Raw genomic sequence first — 11,968 nt, 5'->3', positions numbered from 1 at the left:
ATCTCAGCATTCATGAGTTGCCTGGTACCTTGAGGTATGTAGAAAAAACATTTAAAGCTGTGTCTACATCTGAATCACCAAATCTTTCCTAATGTCTCTGAATTGATTTGGAGAGTTCCAATTTGATTTGGTGAGATTAAAGGGTCTCCTAATTTGATTCGGATTTGGAGAGTTGGCCACGGAATAGGGCCGATTCTCTGCTGAATCAAATCAGGGTCTGAAGCTTCGCACAGCCCTACTGTTGCAGGCCACTTAGATGCCTGCTCCTAAAAGAGCAGAAACTGCCCGGGAAGAGCCCAAAGAGCCAGACAGGAGCCCAGGTGCAGGTTGCCATGGCAACCAGCTAATGAGGAAATTAGCCTGCACCTGCACCTGGTCAGCTGGCCGGAAGGGCCCTGGGCCCATATAAACCCCAGAATGGGGATTAGGAGGCAGTTCTCTGCTAGCAGCCAAGGGAGAAGGAGCTCTCCTACAGCAAATTAAGGGAAGAGGCCTGACTAAGTTCTGCTTCAGGTAATATAAAGAGGCTGAGCACACCTTATATAACTTGTGTTATGTTATAGCCTAGGGGCTTATGTTTTGTTTGCCATTTTATAAGACCAGTGGTTTGGTTGAGACTATTTGGTGAAGGAGGACGCCTCGTTTGGGGGCCCAAGGCTGCGTGGGGACCCTGGTGCCAGAGAGGGTGCGGCCTTTGGGGTGCACAGACCTTGGCACCAGAAAGGGTGTGGCACTTTGCAGGGCGCAGAGACAGGGGCTGTGGAGAGCCCAGCAAGGACAAAATGCCAAATTATAATGAGGCCTAGGCAACACAATGCTAGTACCATCTGCAAGGCTTGGGGCATGGTAAAGGGGCAGTTGGAGCCACGTATATAGCCCATAAGGCTAGGGTGCCCTGAAACGCCCATTCTAAAATGGGACCCACAAGGGATCCAAGAACCCACGGGGGTTCAGAGAGTCTATCAAACTATGTCCAAGAGGACATGCAGGCAGCCTCCCTATTTTTATAAGTACATCGAGATGTGGTGGGTGAGAACTGAGGGTGCCCACTGGGCCCAAATTGATATGGTCAAGGGGTTGTAGGAAAACACGGCCACCCTTGAGCACCCCGTCCCATGACGCCTACTATCTATTAGTGTGTGTAGCTCAGACAGACTACTACAGGGCTGTAAGAAGGCTACCATTTTGTATTGTTCATTATCAAGAACATTATTGAAAACACATATTTCCCCATATAACAAAGTCATGATGCAGTCTAAGAGCTCTGAGTTAATCTGTTACCCTCTTGTAGCTTTACAAAATTATTGGTAAATGTATTGCTATTACTTGAACTAAAATAGCAAATAAAAACTCTATCCAATGGTTGAGGGGTGCAAACAGAGAGCACAAAAATAGTCTTTATCAATTCGTTTACACATTCTGGTGAATATTTATGGAAAATATTCTCAGTATTTGCACAGCACTGAAATTGGCCGTCTAAAATATTTATCTGACATTATTCACTCTGGTTCTACCTTAGTAAGAAGTCTAAAAGCTTTCTTTGAAAAAGAAGTTGATACCTTGTTAAAAAACCTGATGAAGATCTCTGAGCACCTATAACCAAAGGAAAAGCATTTCAGTGTGTTCATCTTTCAGACTATTTCATTTTTCAGCCTGTTGACAAGGGAGTACGTATTCCCTGGAATGTTACTTAGAAACAGTATTTCCTAGAATTATTCTGACATTGGTCTCAGAAGTCTGACAAAACTGATCTGAACCGGGTCCCATCAAGTCAATGTAAAAGGCAAATAGACACCATAGTTTAATAGGATAAAACCCTGGTGCTAAATAAACCAGACCTTATAGACAGATAAGCGCATTGCCCCATATTAAGTACCCATGAAGTATCTGAATGAACATTTTACCTTGGAACAATCTCAGCTAATTTGAGTTTCTTACCACTTAAGCTTTGTGTGTAAACGACTGTTCTGCACTTGACTCGTATCTCAAACTAATCAGCCCTGAATGTAACCCACTGTCTATGTCTAGCCTTAGATTTTAAAGCCAGAAGAGACTATTCTGATCAGCACAACTGACATCTAGCACAAGACAGGCAACATATTTTCACTTAGCTAGTAGACTATCACTTTGCTGTGTTTCTTTTGGGCGGTCCCATCAGAAATGAAAGCAACATAGTTTACTAAAGTGTTTCAATACCATGTCATTTTTGGTAGTATTTCTAAAATGTGATTTTTTCCCCCCCCCCCCCCCCTAATTGTAGCAATAATCCATGGACATCTGTCTACAAGAGCTGAGGTAATAATTTATTCCTTTTAAATAACAGCGATTACATATGAAGTAACAACAGTAATTTACTCAACTTGCTACAGGTTAAATAGAATTTAAATTGGCCATACAATACATGTTCATAATATGTGTTTGCTTGTAACAACGGCTGTCAGGCCATTACAAAGAAGCTTATGTATACTGTTTTAAATCTACAGTTAATGTGGAATTCCAGGCTTTAAAAGCAAAATGTGGCTTTGAACATTGCCCAAAATAACTGATGTCCATGATTCTATATAAAGAGCTCTATTTTAAGCGGCTAGAATAGACTGTAAATGCAGTATAATGGCCTGGTCCTTCTTCTCAAAACTCCCATAGGAATTGAGAGGAATACTAAGGGGCGAATAATGAAGGATTAGGCTACAAGTATTTGCTATTTTGCTTAAGAAAGTTGTACTCTACTCTCCCTGCTCCTGCTTATATCCTATAAAGTTCATGAACTAAAGCAGTATCTTAGACATGTGAACATAATGTTTAGAGAGAGGGGAAAAACATTGAAATGTACAAGACAATGGAGTTGAGAAAATTAATGGAGTTCACTGCAGTGAGAACTTCAGTATATTGGCTGCCACAGAAAGAGTAGTATGTAAGCAGGGAAGGTTCAAAAGAATAGGTATTAAGGCACATGGGTCTTGTGGAGGAGGGAGTCTTACTGACTGTCTAAATGTGCAATTAATGCAACTGAATGTACTCCAGCTTCACTTGAGTCAGAGTAAACTAATCCCAATATCACCATCTACATGTGCATTTAAGCACAGTAATTTATTGCTCTGCCAGATTCCACTTGTATCTGATGGAACTATCTGGCAATGCAGTAAATTACTCTACTGCGTCCTAATTGCCATGCATGTGTAGACAGTGATGCTTTACCATGCAGCAAATTAGTCTGTAGATGGGCCTGCTGTGTTGCTAATGACGACTCACCTACTTTGCAATGATAGGTTGACCTAGCATATCTCATAAACCTCTGTCATATGAGAGTATCTGATGAAATAGGTTTTGGCCTACAAAAGCTCATACATCTTTGAATTGATGAGTAGTCTCTAAGATGCCATCCTGTACTAATTTCTGCCTGACTTCAGATTTAACACCATTAACCACCTCTGTGGTTATGTCACTGAAAGTAATGGAATTGCCTTTCAGTGGACCGTGACTGTTTAAAGATGTATCAATTTTTTTAATCGTTTAGAGAGTGCCTGCTAAATCTAATTGAAGGCTAGAAGCATCAGGTTGAAACCTCACGTGCCCCAAACTTCTGTTTTTAGATCTGGACTTGTAAACATTCTATACACCTGTGTATGAAGCTGTTCTGTTTATGATCTAAGATCCTTGGATTGAAAAGCTTTAGGAAAGTTCTGGGGGAGAAATAACCAGCAAGTGTCATAAACAGTTTAGGTAATTTTCAATGCAATGATAAGAATGAAATTTAGCCTAACAGAAAGGGACAGTGGAGCACTGTATAAGTTATTTATTGATTTATTTTTATCTGTTAGTTTTTCTTGTGACTTAGATGTAGTAGGGGCTCCTCCTTCTTGAGGAAGGAATCAAAGTTTTGGCTTTGAAAAGACAGTCATCACAAAACCATACTCTATTTATTATAAACAGGAACAATTATAGTTTCCCTTTTTTCTTTTCTTCCATCTTTCATTTTTTCTTCTGTGCTGCTCATGGCACAGCCTGAGACCCAACCCTGACCAGCCCCAGAGCCAGTGTGCAGAATTGGTCCCAGCATGGGTGCCACATGCAGCTTGCACCCCAGGCCAATCCCATGAGCACACTAAACTGGCTCCACATGTTACATTTGACACACAGAGTTGGCTTTTAAGACGCATGGGCCAGATAATGCAGCTGCATGTGCTGGATCCAGCCTGAAGGCTGTATGTTTAACACTCCTGCTTTAAAGAACAACAACAGCAAGTGTTAGGGATATTAAAAAAATCAATAGGGTAGCTATAGGCCAATTAGCCTATCTTCTATCCCAGAGAAAATCCTGGAAAAATTCATTAAGGAGTCTATATGCAATAGGCTTCCAAAAAGAAGGATTCTGAATGACAACCAGCATGGCTTTATTCTGGGCAGGTCTTTCCTTACCAACCTCACCTCCTTTTACGATTAGGTAACTCGCCACCTGGATAAGAGAAAAGAGGTTGACATTGTATACCATGACTTCTAAAAAGCCTTGTATCCTATGATGTTCTCATGACAAAATTGGAGGATTGTGGGTTTAACTGCAAGACAGTTAGGTGGGTATGAAGCTGGCTGTGGGGTAGGACCCAGAGTCCTCATGAATGGGTCTGTGTTGTCCTGGCAAGAAGTAGCTAGTGGTATCTCAGTGCTTGGTTCAGTACTTTTTAACAGTTTTATCAATGATTTGGATGTGGGGATGAAGAGCTCACTGTCCAAGTTCAAGGATGACGCCAAGTTATCGGAAAGCGTGGTCAAACTTGAAGATTGGGTGCAGATACAGGCAGGCCTAGACAGGCTAGCAACCTGGGCAGGTTGGAACCAGATGTGAAGTTCAACACTGAAAAATTTAAAGTGCTCCACCTGGGGAAGAACAACCTATTACACACCTACAGGCTTCAGGGCACCAAACTGACTAGCACCACGAACAAAAGGGACTTGCGGGAAATAACATACCACAGTATGAATATGAGCTGGCTGTGCAATGCTGTAGCCAGCAGGGCAAATAATACTTTGTCATGCATCAATCGATGCATCTCCAGCAAAACCAAGGAGGTGATTCTTCCGCTGTACTCAGAACTGGTGAGACCACAGCTGGAGTACTGCATCCAGTTCTGGGCACTGCACTTTAACAAGGATGTGGTAAAGTTTGAGACAGTCCAGAGAAAGGCCACATGATCAGAGACTTGTATGGCAAGCCATACATGGAAGGGCTGAGGGATCTGGGACTCTTCAGCCTGAAAAAGAGAAGGCTCAGAGGGAACTTGGTAGCACCATACCACTACATCAGGGAAATACATCAAGGGCTTGGTGAACTACTGTTCACCATGGCACCCTTGGGGAAAACCAGGAGTAATGGCCAAAAACTCCTGGAAGACCGTTTTAGGTTCAACATTAGGGAAAAAAAAAAAAAAAACTTCTTCAGAGTTAGTGTCCAGACTGTGGAATAAGCTCCCTCCAGAGGTGGTGCAATTGCCTACCCTGGAAATCTTCTAGAGAAGACTGGACAGTTACGTTGCTGGAGTCACCTGACCCCATAGCCTTTTCTGCCTGGTGCAGGGGGCTAGACCTGATGATCTTCTGAGGTCCCTTCCAGCCTTACCCTCTACGAATCTATGAATTAGTGATAATTAGCACCCTGTATGGGTATGTTTAATAGCCAGTTAAATAGACCCTCGTGGACATGGTTTGAGGCATGCACTTGAAGGAGCAAGCATTTGTCTTTTTAGTTTACTTGGGCATAGGGAACAATTTTAGGCTCTCAGACTTTGAACTGCGTTCTGAATGACAGGGGATGGTTCAGGAAGCCCTGGGAGAAAGAAAGCAGCTGTTGTCTATGACCTAACCTATTGAGCAGAGAAGTGGGAGCTTCATCTTTAGGACTTAGGGCAGGGAGGAGGTAAAACTATAATTCTAATATAAGAATAAACAATTAAAAGCAAATATATCTATCTGTATTTCCATATATGGTGTCAGATTTCTTACATTTGCTCATGTTTATAATAACTCCTTTTGTTATCTTTTATAACTTACTATTGTCAGTGGTCAGTGTGATTTCAGAGTATTTACCCTTGTAGACAGGCCTTTTCCATGCAAGTGTGGGATCTAAAATTTCTCAGGAAGGGAGTGGACAAAGGCATGATTCTTCTAGCAGACAAAATCCCCTCTGCTAAAAGCTGGCAAGACCTGAGTGAGGTGGGTAAGCCTGAAGTGCCATGAGTGTGGGAGGTGATCCTTGGAGCATCCTAATCTGTTCTTAGTGGCTAAGCAGCAAATAGAATGGAAGGGTTTGGGGCTGGATGGCATCCATGAAAGTGTGAGAACATCTCAAGAGTGTGTCTGAAAGATATGGCATCTGAACAAATCTGGCGTCGGTGTCCATCACAGGACCTTTATAGTGTTAAGAAGAAACTTAAGTGTTCATGAGTGATTCAGCTTAGGTGGACAACATATATAGAGTTGTTGGTATTTTTTGCCCAGTAAAACTAGGCTGAAGCATAGCAACTGTTTGTAGACAAATGACAGGACAGTAATGATGTTTAGACTTCATCAGTTTCAGTTTGATTTGAGCTAGTGAACTGGTTGGTGATAAACTATTTTATTACTAAAACTGAGATTGCTATAAATGGTTTAACAGCACTGTATTCAGGCTACAGAAACTAACATTGAAGTAACAAAGACACAGTTTGATAAAAGTCAGAATGAGAATTTGAACTTCATTGGTGGATAGGAAACAGCCTTGTATTAGAGTTAGAATGCAAAAACAAACCAAAAAAAACAGCAAAATTTGGATGTAAATTGAATTGGAGGACCTGCAGAGAAATCCAAATAGAAGACAAAAGTTAGAATATGGCTCTGAGTGACAGGCAGTATGGTGGTGTTTTCCATAGTAATCAAGAAGTAAATGGAGGGAAAATCTTGGCCAGGGACTGTAATGGGGGTTAAGAACTCTGTTTAACCAAACTAAGCTTCAGCCAATGAGACATTCATGGAAAAAAATGTCAGAGGTGGGTCAACATTTTAGTGCATGGAGATGACCATTCTCCAATACAGACCTTATTAGCAAAGAGGTGACAGCTGAATTTGTGTTTGCAAGGGAGATTACCTGAAGATATAGTAGGAGGACCTGGGGGGGGGGGGAGGGGAATGGAATGCCCATATAGAGATCAGAGGACGGTGGAGGGATAAGGAAAATAATCTAAAACACATTTTGAACAAACAATTAAGGGGAGAGGAGGAGAACAAGAGCGGGTCAAGGGGAATGAGGATTGAGTTCTGAGATTTGACTTTGAAGAGATCACTAGAAATTTTGGTGAGAAAAGTTAGTGCAGTCCATGGAGTGAAAGATTCACTGGAGAAGGAATGGAAGGAAAAAAAAAAACTTCACTAGTTGTAGGTAGCTCTATGAGCTTTGAAATGAAAGGGAGAAGGAATGTAGGGCAGAAACTAGAGATATTTGAGTGGTAAAGGGTGTACAAGAAGGCACACTGAGTGGGGGGGGGAAATCAAATGACAGCATATTTGTATCATCTTGGATGATATCAGCATGATTGTGTGGAGAAAAAAGATGGAGAGGTAATAAGAGGAAAGGGTTTGAGAAGGAAACAAAGGTAAAGAAGCATCTGACTATATATGGAATTTTAGTTGAGTTAGCACTGTTCAGCTAAGAAGGCGGAAGGTCTGAATTTTTTTTACACAAATTTTGGGTTCCTCACATGCTTATGGCAATAACACTATGTACATGTTATAAATATAGTGCTATACTGTACTGCCTAACCAATTACAAACAGTAATGGACAAAACTATCTTCATACTTTTTAATAGCTTAGGTTTTCAGAATGTGCGTAAGGAGAGAGATCAATGCATAGAAGCGTTGCATTGGCTTCGTCTGGGATTTGTGACAGTCCGCTGTAGGAATTGTTTGCTAGAGCAATAACGTTTGGTAGCTTGCTGACCTTTTTAGTAGTCTGTATTTGCATTGCCTGACCATTTCATTTATTCCAAACATGTTAGTTGGGCATTCGCTGTTTTACTTGAGGTTTTCGACAACAGGATATTCTTTGTTTCTTACAAAAGCCTCATTTGTGACTGTAAAAGTATGTTAACTTAGGCTGAGGCAGTCAATCAAAACTTAGCATTCCAGAAAGGTCAGAATTCTGCTATTATGCACAGAATATATTTAGCATTCGTATTCCGAGTTTAGTTGCTTGAGTGACAAGGGCAATAAACTATACAAAAAAGAGACACAGCAAATGTAGCTATTTTTAACACTGACTTGTGTACCCACTATTGTGGAAACTGTACCAGTATGCTCTTACATCTCAGCCTTAGAGTGCAGGCTGAATGCTTAGGAAAAATCATGTATGGAGAAAGGTGAAGAAATCTTATTCCAAAGGCCAGTGAGAGGTCCCAGCAAAGAGAAAAGATTCCCACAGAGACGGATATCTAGCCAGCCTACACTCTGGGGTCTGTACAACACAGAGTGCCACGTGTTCAGTGTAGCTCCATTATACACTGATTCAGCTGCACAAAACTCTTCACTTAGTACCTTATTACATGATAATTCTAGGTGGCTTCCAGAGCTCTCAACACCGGGATTGACTGTATATTAATACCTCTAGATGGCTTAAAGCATTAATTATTTTGTTTAGAGTTACCACTCCAGGGCAGGATTATCTCTGATCCACATAACTGTATTCCTGTTCAATTTAGGTGTGGCCACTTCCCACAGCCTTTCTGCCAAAGTTGAAGTCCTCCAGCACCCCAGGATGCAGCAGTTCCTCCCAGACCCTTCTGTTCTGTGGGCTCTCATACCCCTGGGCTGATTCTGCTAGCAGTATTCCCCATCTGACTTCTTTGTTTTTGTTTTTCAGTTTATGATGAAGGCAGTACATGTAATTCTTCTGGTGAAGGGCAAGGACTCTCCACACAGGAGATGGAGGGAACTAGGAAAAGGAGAAAGAAACAGGGTATTGTCTTCCTGCTGCTTCTTTTCTCCCTCCCAAGGCAATTGGCCTTTAGGTTAATGACAGATCTCCCTTTGAGCTATGACAGATACATTGCAAACAAGTGAGCATCCTTAGCACAAGGAAGTGGTCTCGGGCAGCAAATTCTTATGCCTAGAAATCATGTTAAGAGCTGAACTCTGTGGGAGATGCCATGCAAGGCCCAATGCCATGCATTTGCAGAGCTGATGCTGTCTTTGATTACAGGCAAATTAAAGCACAGCCCCTTTATAAAGGCATTGATGCAGCCTGGAGGGCCCAGGCAGAGGTGGAAAGAGCAGTCTTAGTAGGTGTATCTGTAGACAGGGTAACCCCAGGGCTCAGGCTGGGCTGGAATCAGGGAAGACACAGGGCCAGAAAGTGGGGGGGGATTCAAGCCCCAGCACTGGACAGGGTCTTCCTTCACCACCCTTGCTCTCTGTAGTTTGGGGTTTTTCTATGGAAACCAGACACTGGGATTTGCCAGGTGCCAGGCATAGAATAGGTTCCCAGGAAGTTCTGATCATGCTCCTTCGTGGAAAGTGAACTCCTCGCACAACCCCACACTGAGCCCCTCAGCCTTTCTTGGAAGACCCTTTTTTCCCCCCCTGACCCCTTTCCTTCTCCAGTCTAGAATGCTGCTGCTGTGGCAGGCAAGGGATGAGTGAAATGTGGAGAAGTAGAGCTGGAAGGGACCTCCCTGCTCACCAGTTTGCTAGAGGCAAGTCACAGCTGTGCACATAAGGGGCCAATCGGAGAAGGTTTCTAGACCAAAGGTGTGACTTTCCTATGCTCCAAGCTAGCACTCGGCCAATCAATATTTGTGCAGCTTACAACATAATGTGTAACAAGGCCCCCTAGTTATCTGATAGGCTGGATTTGCCCTCCCCCAAGGTTTCTTCAGGTTTACCTTCTGAGAGATGTTTTCTTCAGCTAAAATATCTTCATTAGATCAATAATGTAGTCACTTGCTGGTGAGAAATGTAGCCTTCTCAGGGAATTAATTGTATAATACCAAGGGACAAGTGTGATGAAGAGCTTGCGCCAGTTAAGATCATATATATGTAGTGAAAAAGTAAAAGAGCACAAGGGAGAAGCTTGACCCCTTAAGGGTCAAACATAAAATAAATGTAAGTATATTTTCTCCAAAATATGGGATAACATTATATTTTGTAATTAACCTATTACTGTATTTAACCAAATCTAAGCTGAATTTAAGATGATTCCCCCAAGAATTAGATTCTCTACATGGAAGATTTATAAATGTTATCATTTTTCATATATAAAACCTAATGATTGAACTGTCATCTTAAATTGATTCCCTCCAGTGTTGCAATGGGGAAAACAGTGGGCAGGAGGGTAGGAGTAAAGTAGGTGGGCAAGTCATGTGGGGAGGCAGTAGAGGGGCAAGCAGTGCGGTTAGGCAGTGGGGGAGGTAGGTGGTGGGAGGATGAATGGTCAGGAAGGCAGTGGGGGACCTGGTAGAGGGGGAAGGTGGGGGCACAAGCAGCTTGACCCCTGCCTCTCATCTCCTGCTTCCTGTCCTCCCCATAAGTTGCCCCCCATGCCTACTCCTATAAACCTCTGCTCCTCTCTTCAGCCTTAGGCTCCTCATACCTCCTTCTTCCCATCTTCCTCCTTCTGCAACCTCTGTCTCCCAGCCTGCCCGTCTTCCCCCATTCCCCACCACGTATTCTTTCTCTGTTCTGGCAGGCCCCAGCCCGCTCCATCCTGAGCCAAAGAGAATGGCCCCAACCTGGTTTGGTAGCATTGGTAGTGGTGTGGCAGCTCTGGCTATGGCTCTAATGTCCAGCCAGAGCTGCCACCACTGCTGAACTGTGTCCAGTGAGGAAGAGGACAGACAGGGGCAAAGACTGTGTGGGTGGAGACGGGGAAAGAGGAGGCAGGGGAGTTGTAGCTCAGTTAGGGAAGGATATGTGGGGACAGAAGAGGTGGCGGGAAGAGGCATGTAGGGGCTTCCACCTTGCTCTAGGTTGGGGCTGGAGCTGGAGTCACAGCAGCTGCCTGCCCCACATTTGCCTTATAGAGGCATCTTGGATTTCACTATGTTATATAGGGGGGGAACTCTTCTTAGATTCAAATAAATACAGTATATTTTCTCACAACAAGGATAATCATGAGGAACGTGCCTGAATATCATCATAAAGATCCATCATAGTGTATTCTACATCTGCTCTTGATTTCCATCTATGGCACGTCTATATGCTATACATGGCCACACTTGGTGACATTCATATGTCCTTAACCAAAGTTCAATAATTACATAGGTACTTATAAGTCATGAGTACATGACTACAAATTCACTACTCATGTCACAAACACAACTGAAATTGGCTTGACATCTAAGCCTTAGAGGGTCCACAATTCTGAAGGTTATTTAGTTTAATTGCTAGACAAACACACATGCAGGGTTTGTAGCAAAACTAGCAGTAAGGCTAACATGACATTTTAATCAGGAATCTGACCTTTCTAGAGCTATGCTACTTTTTGCTGGAGTAGGGCAGAGAAATGCAGTCTGTTTTTTGCCTCCACCCAGAAGCCTTAATTGCTTTTCTTCAAAAGACTGCTGTAGGCCTGCATCAAAAGAATAGAGATTGGAGTTCTTCCTTTGATCTTCTCCCTCCAGATTCCTGGTAAATTCAGCTTCTGTAGTCACCTGTTCACTCCTGATGGACACCTTTGTTTCAGAATCACATTTGCCTTCAGACGTAGTGCTTAATTTAATTCTTTTATCTTTTTTTTTTTTCCTCCTCCTTTTGGTAGTATACTGTTTGAGAAATATTATTAATCTGTTTGTCATCCTAGTTTTTAAAAATATTTTTAAAGTTCCACACAGACACACCACAGTGTATGGGGGATAAAAATCTGTAAATGTTTGATTTGGGGGGGGGGGGGAACATATTCCTGCCACACAGTCCGGTGTATTCCATGTTGCAAGGGTGCACTGCCCAAGC

The 11,968-nt window shown here is 42.6% G+C and overlaps 1 long non-coding RNA gene across 2 annotated transcripts in view; it reads left to right on the top strand.

The window, feature by feature from the left end:
• Positions 1–450: 450 nt before the first annotated feature.
• The window catches only part of LOC132250171 (uncharacterized), a 28,678-nt gene continuing 17,160 nt past the window's right edge, over positions 451–11,968 (top strand). For both annotated transcript variants that reach the window (XR_009461797.1, XR_009461798.1), the window contains exons 1-2: positions 451–513; positions 2,261–2,295. This is a non-coding gene — a long non-coding RNA (uncharacterized LOC132250171). The remainder of the gene's footprint in view (positions 514–2,260; positions 2,296–11,968) is intronic.

The sequence above is a fragment of the Alligator mississippiensis genome, chromosome 1, assembly GCF_030867095.1.
Source record: "Alligator mississippiensis isolate rAllMis1 chromosome 1, rAllMis1, whole genome shotgun sequence".
NCBI lineage: Eukaryota > Metazoa > Chordata > Crocodylia > Alligatoridae > Alligator > Alligator mississippiensis.
The sequence above is the reverse complement of the archived record's forward strand: the minus strand, read 5'-3'. Positions and strand labels throughout refer to the sequence as shown.